This window comes from Hydra vulgaris, chromosome 13 (assembly GCF_038396675.1).
Source record: "Hydra vulgaris chromosome 13, alternate assembly HydraT2T_AEP".
Lineage (NCBI taxonomy): Eukaryota > Metazoa > Cnidaria > Hydrozoa > Anthoathecata > Hydridae > Hydra > Hydra vulgaris.
The window spans coordinates 46,372,298-46,378,549 of record NC_088932.1 but is presented as its reverse complement, the minus strand read 5'-3'; the positions used below and the strand labels follow the sequence as shown (position 1 = coordinate 46,378,549).

The following is a 6,252-nucleotide window of genomic DNA, read 5'->3' as shown; positions in this document are numbered from 1 at the left end:
TGATAGCGATAGAAAACTTAACAATAGTATTATTGATATAAATCAGTTATCTGAATCTATGGCTGCCAGATTAGAAAAATTTGTAAAAAAAAAAGATGTTTTTGAAGTCAAGTGCAATAAATCAATTATGCGTCAAGAATTCAATCTGTTTGAAGCTACTAATAAAAGATCGCATAACTTAGATATGCTTTATAATGCGCTTTTAACTATTCGTCCTTCCAGTGTAGAGGCTGAAAGGGTGTTTAGTTCAACTGGATTTTTTTTTACCAACTATAGAACTAGATTGATCAACATTCATCTCGATGCACTGGTTTTTCTCAGAAGTCACTTTAAAGTTGTAAACAGTTACAAAAAATAAATAGAAAAATAGAAAAGTGTATTTAGTTATTTATATTTTCTCTGATGAAGATTTTCCCGGGAATTTCCCGGGATCCCGGGAACAATGTAAATAATTCCCGCTATCCCGGGAATGGAAAAAGTCCGGGAAATCGCAATCCCTACTTGATACTTTATCTTTTGTGCCCATTACTTTTTTGTGATAATTAGCCTAACTATTGACCATTTTTTCTTAAGCAACTTGACTGGTTTAATCACATGTTGGCAATTAATATAACAATTGTGCACACTCTAAATTCTAAGCATAAAAAGTTGAAGTTGCCAAATGTGGTGGATCTTACAAAGAACAAAATTTAATAAAATAATTTAATACTCTTTGTGATCTTGTAGCTCTTCGGTCAGGGCTTTCTCAAGTTCCCCATTTTTATTAAACTCTACATAATGCTAAAACATAGTGCAAAATGCATGACTGTTTCTGTTATCGGTGTCTAGATAATTTAATGCAGTTCTTACATTATGGCAACATAACATTGGTCGGATCTAGAACGGTTCGACATCTTGATGATAAAAACTCTTGCCATTCTACAACAAACTTCCTACAACAAACGTCAAAAGCATCAACTCTTCTGACAATTTAGCAAGATAGACCATTCGTTTTAATTCAGAAAAAAAAAATACATCAGTTTACTCTCCATCTTTTTGATTTTTGTTTTGTGAAAAATTCATACGCAGTATAAGCATCCACAGAGAAATCTACTTCACACGTTCGACTTCGTTCGACACGTTCGACTTCTATCGCATTTTTTTTCATATTCAGCTGTTAAAGCACACGTTCGACTTCTATCGCATTTTTTTTATCTTCAGCTGTTAAAGCACACGTTCGACTTCTATTGCATTTTTTTTATCTTCAGCTGTTAAAGCATCATAAACTGAATAATAGTTTTTCAAAGAAAAATCGAAAAAAGTGTTCCAGTTTTTTTCCAAATTTCTGCATTTCATCGACAACTTTAGTTCTTTGCATCCACAGCAGCATCAAAAGTGCCACCGTAGGTTTCAAAAGTGTCAAATAGTTTCATTTACGGCTTTAATGATTTTTCCATGTCATGCCCTTTTTGTTCTTTTAGTAATTCAAGTTATTGTGTACTTAAAGTAGTCAAATACGCTTTTAATTTCAATAGCATATTTCAGATTAGTATAATATGAAATCACGATATATTTTAAATTAGAAGCTTTATTAAGGTCGTTTATATATTTGAAACAAAAATTATTCTAAAGTAGAGTAAATAAATTTCACAGTTTATAGATTGCAACATGTGTATATATGTGTAAATTTATTAAATGTATGTGTAAACTTAAGTTTTCGACTTGTGTCATACGTGGCAAATAGAAGCAAAACTTATGCTTATTACTAATTTTTTTCATTAATTACTTGATTTTTTTCAACTGTCGCAAAGTTAATTTGTATATGTATATATATATATATATATATATATATATATATATATATATATATATATATATATATATATATATATATATATATATATATATATATATATATATATATATATATATATATATATATATATATATATATATTTATATATATATATATATAACAGGACCATCAAGAGCGCCAATGGTGCCCGGGTCAAAAATGGAGAACGTTCCCAGTCGGCATATCTAGTATTGTAAATACTCGGAGTATTGATCACGTATAACATTCCGCCGTTGATACCAGAAAAATACGCATTTAGTTTTAAGTTTCGAATTCGAGTTCAATACCATTTATTTATCAAAAATACGTATTATTTAATATTTGATCAAAATGGGAAACGATATCGTACCCGATTTTGATCAAATATCAACGTATAACGGAAAAACGAAAATCTTTGCTTTAAAGCGCATGCTTAAACTGAAATTGTGAAAGCAAAATTTAAATTAAAAAGTTTTCTCTTGAGAAATTTAGCAAAAAGTTTGTCTGGAATGAAAAGGAACAGTCAGGAATACATGAAAAGTTGTATGAAGAGATATCGTTCTGCTAAAGCAGTATCGCATATCTCCATTACAGTCACAGCACTTTTTTGTACTAAAAAAGTTACTAAAACTTTATCATCAAAATATTTATTACTACTTTTAAATTTTCTTTAGTTTTATCAAGTCCTAAATTAATATAATTCAAATAAATTATAAATCCTATCATTTCATACCTTACTTATTTTATTATGTTGATTGTTATTTTATTAACATTTCTGTTTTGCTATTACCTTTTTTTGTACTTTTTTAAAAAATTTAGAAAAATAAATTAAAATTTCGAGCCAACACTGACATTTTATTGTTGCTAAACGTTAAATTTTGTTACAAGGATTGCAGTTCTTCTATCTGTTTTTTGCTCTTTATTCAATAAGTATTTGATTTAAGTTAAATATGATTATAATTTGATATTTTATTACGAGATATATGTTTTTATATATGAATCTTTTTAGATTTTTTCTGGTTATTTTTAAATTTTTTGTTCGCGCAATTCAAGTTATATATGTTTATAGTTTGCATATATGTTTATATTATGTTCAAAGTTAAAAAGTTTTTGATAAATATATGTATGTGGTAATATGTGTTATGTAATTGTTTTATAAATGTGTCATTAAAATAGTATAAAATGTATCTATTGTGTATATAAACATTATATGAGGTGTTTGTATATGTTATATAAAGTTAAATAAATGTATTGTGTTTTATAGTTATTATATAAAACATGGAAACAACATAATATAAACATATTATGTTGTTTCCATGTTTTCAAAGTGTGTGACTTGGCAAACATGTTGAGCAAGATTTTGCGTAAAGTTGTTATTTATGTTACTAATGTTGTTACATTTGGCTTACCTTTATGTTGGTGTCTATTCTTAAAATTTATAAGTGGTTTTATTATTGAAACTCACTGCTTTTAATCATTCACTAAAAGCCACTCAAGAAAAATCATTTTGTCGTATATACATTTTGTTTATATCTCAATTTGAATTTTTAGAACCATGAAATACCAACATGATTTGTTTTCTAAAAGCTAACATGAAATAACAATATTTAACAACTACTACTCTCTTATCATGACATCTTATCTCTATCAGATATATTGATTTTCTATTCATATATGATATTTTTCTTTGTATTTATCCCTTACATTTTTTCATTTCAGATTTATCATATGATGGATTAATGCAATATAAAATGTATATATGTGTTTCTTATTCACATTTTATTTTACAAGCAAGGTCTGCAAGCAAATTTGAGCTGAAAATTTTTTTAGCTTTTAAGGAGAATTGGCGTTATTCTTTGTTTAACTTAATTTGTTTAAATATAGTAGTTCTAACAAATAAATGTTTGTTTGTTCTTGGTTTTTTACTTATCTGTTTTCAGATTCTTATAAACTAGGCAACTCAGCTAAGCAAGTTTTGTTTTATTTTTTAGTGCTATCGGAAAGAGCTGAAAGTTATTTTTTAGAGTGATTGAAAAGAACTGAAGTGTTTTTTAGTTACTTCACACGGTGTAAGTGATACTGGTTTGAGTAAGTTTACTATTTTGTTTTGTTTTATATTGGATTTATTTTATATTAGATATGTTTTTTGTGTATTTAACATGGAAAACTGACTGTAATTTGTTGACACGAAAGTATATAAACATAAATCTGCCTATATTTCAGTATATTTATATTTATATATATATATATATATATATATATATATATATATATATATATATATATATATATATATATATATAATTACTTTAGAGTAAAATATACAGACTGACATTGCTTCAATTTTTTATACAAGATTGTGCATTTATTATTTTTGTTCATTAAGGTAAAAATAATTTTGTGCATTGTAGATTCTTTGTTAAATTAAAAATAATTGATGTAAATAAATATTGTTTAATATTTTTGATAAACGACTATTGTATATAATTTATGTATATAAGCATATAAAAAGATATGGATTTCAATAAATCTTAAGTTTAAATAAAGTCTTTGATTAGAAAAGATCACAATTTGTAAGATTCTTTTACATTCATTTATTCAATTGTAACAATAGTAAGATTACTGGTAGTATGTTTAATGATAATAGTGAAATTGAAATAGATAGTATTAGGCTCAACAAAGTTATTAATGTAAAATGCTAATAGGTAACTTGAAAATAGTTGTCAAATGAAAAAAATAGATCTAGGCAGGATGAAGTTAATCGTTGTTGAAATGTAAGAAATGCAACTCGGCGTGCACAAAACTTACTTGACAGAATTCAGTGTCAAGCAGTGTTAATGTCTGTTAATTTGATTTTACTTTAGACACTTCAGAACAAAGCAAAGTATGAGTTTAACTATTTATAGTAACAACAAACACTTTTAAATCTAAATAAGTTTTTTTTTTTTTATAATATCATTTTTTTTTTTAGTTTGTCTTCCCTTTGTCATCTTTTGATTAGTTAGCTAACTGTTGAAACATGGTTTTAAATTTGTAAATTTAGTATGATGTGAAGTTTACTCTATTAATCATTAGTCAACAGTTAGAGAGAAGCTGGAGCTTAATTAAGAAATGCTGGAAATTAGCTTTTAATCAAGGTAAAAGTAATTTTGTTTACTGGTAACATAATAAAACCAGAGACTACTATTTACTCCGTGCTTTTTTACATTTGTTAACATGCTGCTTTGGAAACACTTTCTCTCTCTCTCTCTCTCTCTCTCTCTCTCTCTTAGATGAGAGGAAGATTTAATAAAACTTATGTAATTACTGAGCTCTTACGTATTTCTTAATACCACAAATGATAATGACCATTTATAAGAAATTTTTTACGAGTTGCTTGCTATTTTATGATATAGTTGCTCAAATTGTTTAACTATAATTGTCCCTTGATTGTTCAAATATCGTAATAAATAAAATCTTTTTAGTCCAAGTATTTAAGTTAATAAAATATCTTATTAAGTTGTGGTGTTATTTGCCAGCAAAAACATTGTGTTGTCTAGCCTTTTTATAATCTTTTTTAATTATTTTGTAGACAGAATATATAAACCTGTCATTTCGAAAAGGACATAAGTCCAAAAGTTTTAGCAGTTAGTTTATAAGTTTGAATTAAAAATTTCTGTATGATTTATGTTTTTTTTATAAAAAATAAAAAATACATAAGTTATATACGTTCTTTATTTATCTACTTCTATGTTTAATTTCTTTAGCAACCTAGACATTTTAATAAAAGTCATATTTTTGTTGATTTTGAAAAGTTCTAGTAAATGGACTTGTGCCCTTTTCGAAATGACAGGTTCATATATTTTCTGTTATTATTATCCTAATTCTACTAACAATAAAATGCAAATAGTACTTTTGTAATTAAAAATTGTAATTTTTTTTTTCGTGTCTTTTTTTAGATATTTGCAGGCTTTACTTGACTTTCCTTTTCTGGTTCTTGTGTTGTGATTTTAAAAAGAACTCAACTGATGTTAATGCGGTCATATGTCGTTACCTATAAGCAATGACGTTGTTGATACGGAGTCAAAGTTAAAATATTTATAGATAAATTTGTATTTGATATTTTAGATAATATATCAAGTTATTAATGTGTTTTTATTGTTATTAATGGTTTAATAACTCATAACTCGTATTACAGGTTGCTTACTGCTAGTCATTATAATTATGTTATGAATTCATATTAGTTAATAAAATTGTATTGAATATTCTCTGGTTATCGTGTTTTATACGCGTTTAAATGCGAGTTTGATACTCAGTAGGCGTCGTATAGTATACCTGTCTTTATACGCATCTGATGTGTATTTATAATGCGCGTTTGACACGATAAAATGGCTAACATATATTCGTAAATAATGCGTATTCTGGAAAGTTTTAAATGCGTATTTAATACCAGGAAAATA

At 26.3% G+C, this 6,252-nt stretch overlaps 1 long non-coding RNA gene across 1 annotated transcript; it reads left to right on the top strand.

Annotated features, from left to right (window-relative positions):
• The first annotated feature begins 4,121 nt into the window (after window positions 1-4,121).
• LOC136089447 (uncharacterized) lies at window positions 4,122-5,936 on the top strand. Its single transcript, XR_010643059.1, has 3 exons — window positions 4,122-4,199; window positions 4,857-4,950; window positions 5,752-5,936. It is a non-coding gene; the product is annotated as an uncharacterized LOC136089447 (long non-coding RNA).
• The last annotated feature ends 316 nt before the right edge of the window (window positions 5,937-6,252 follow it).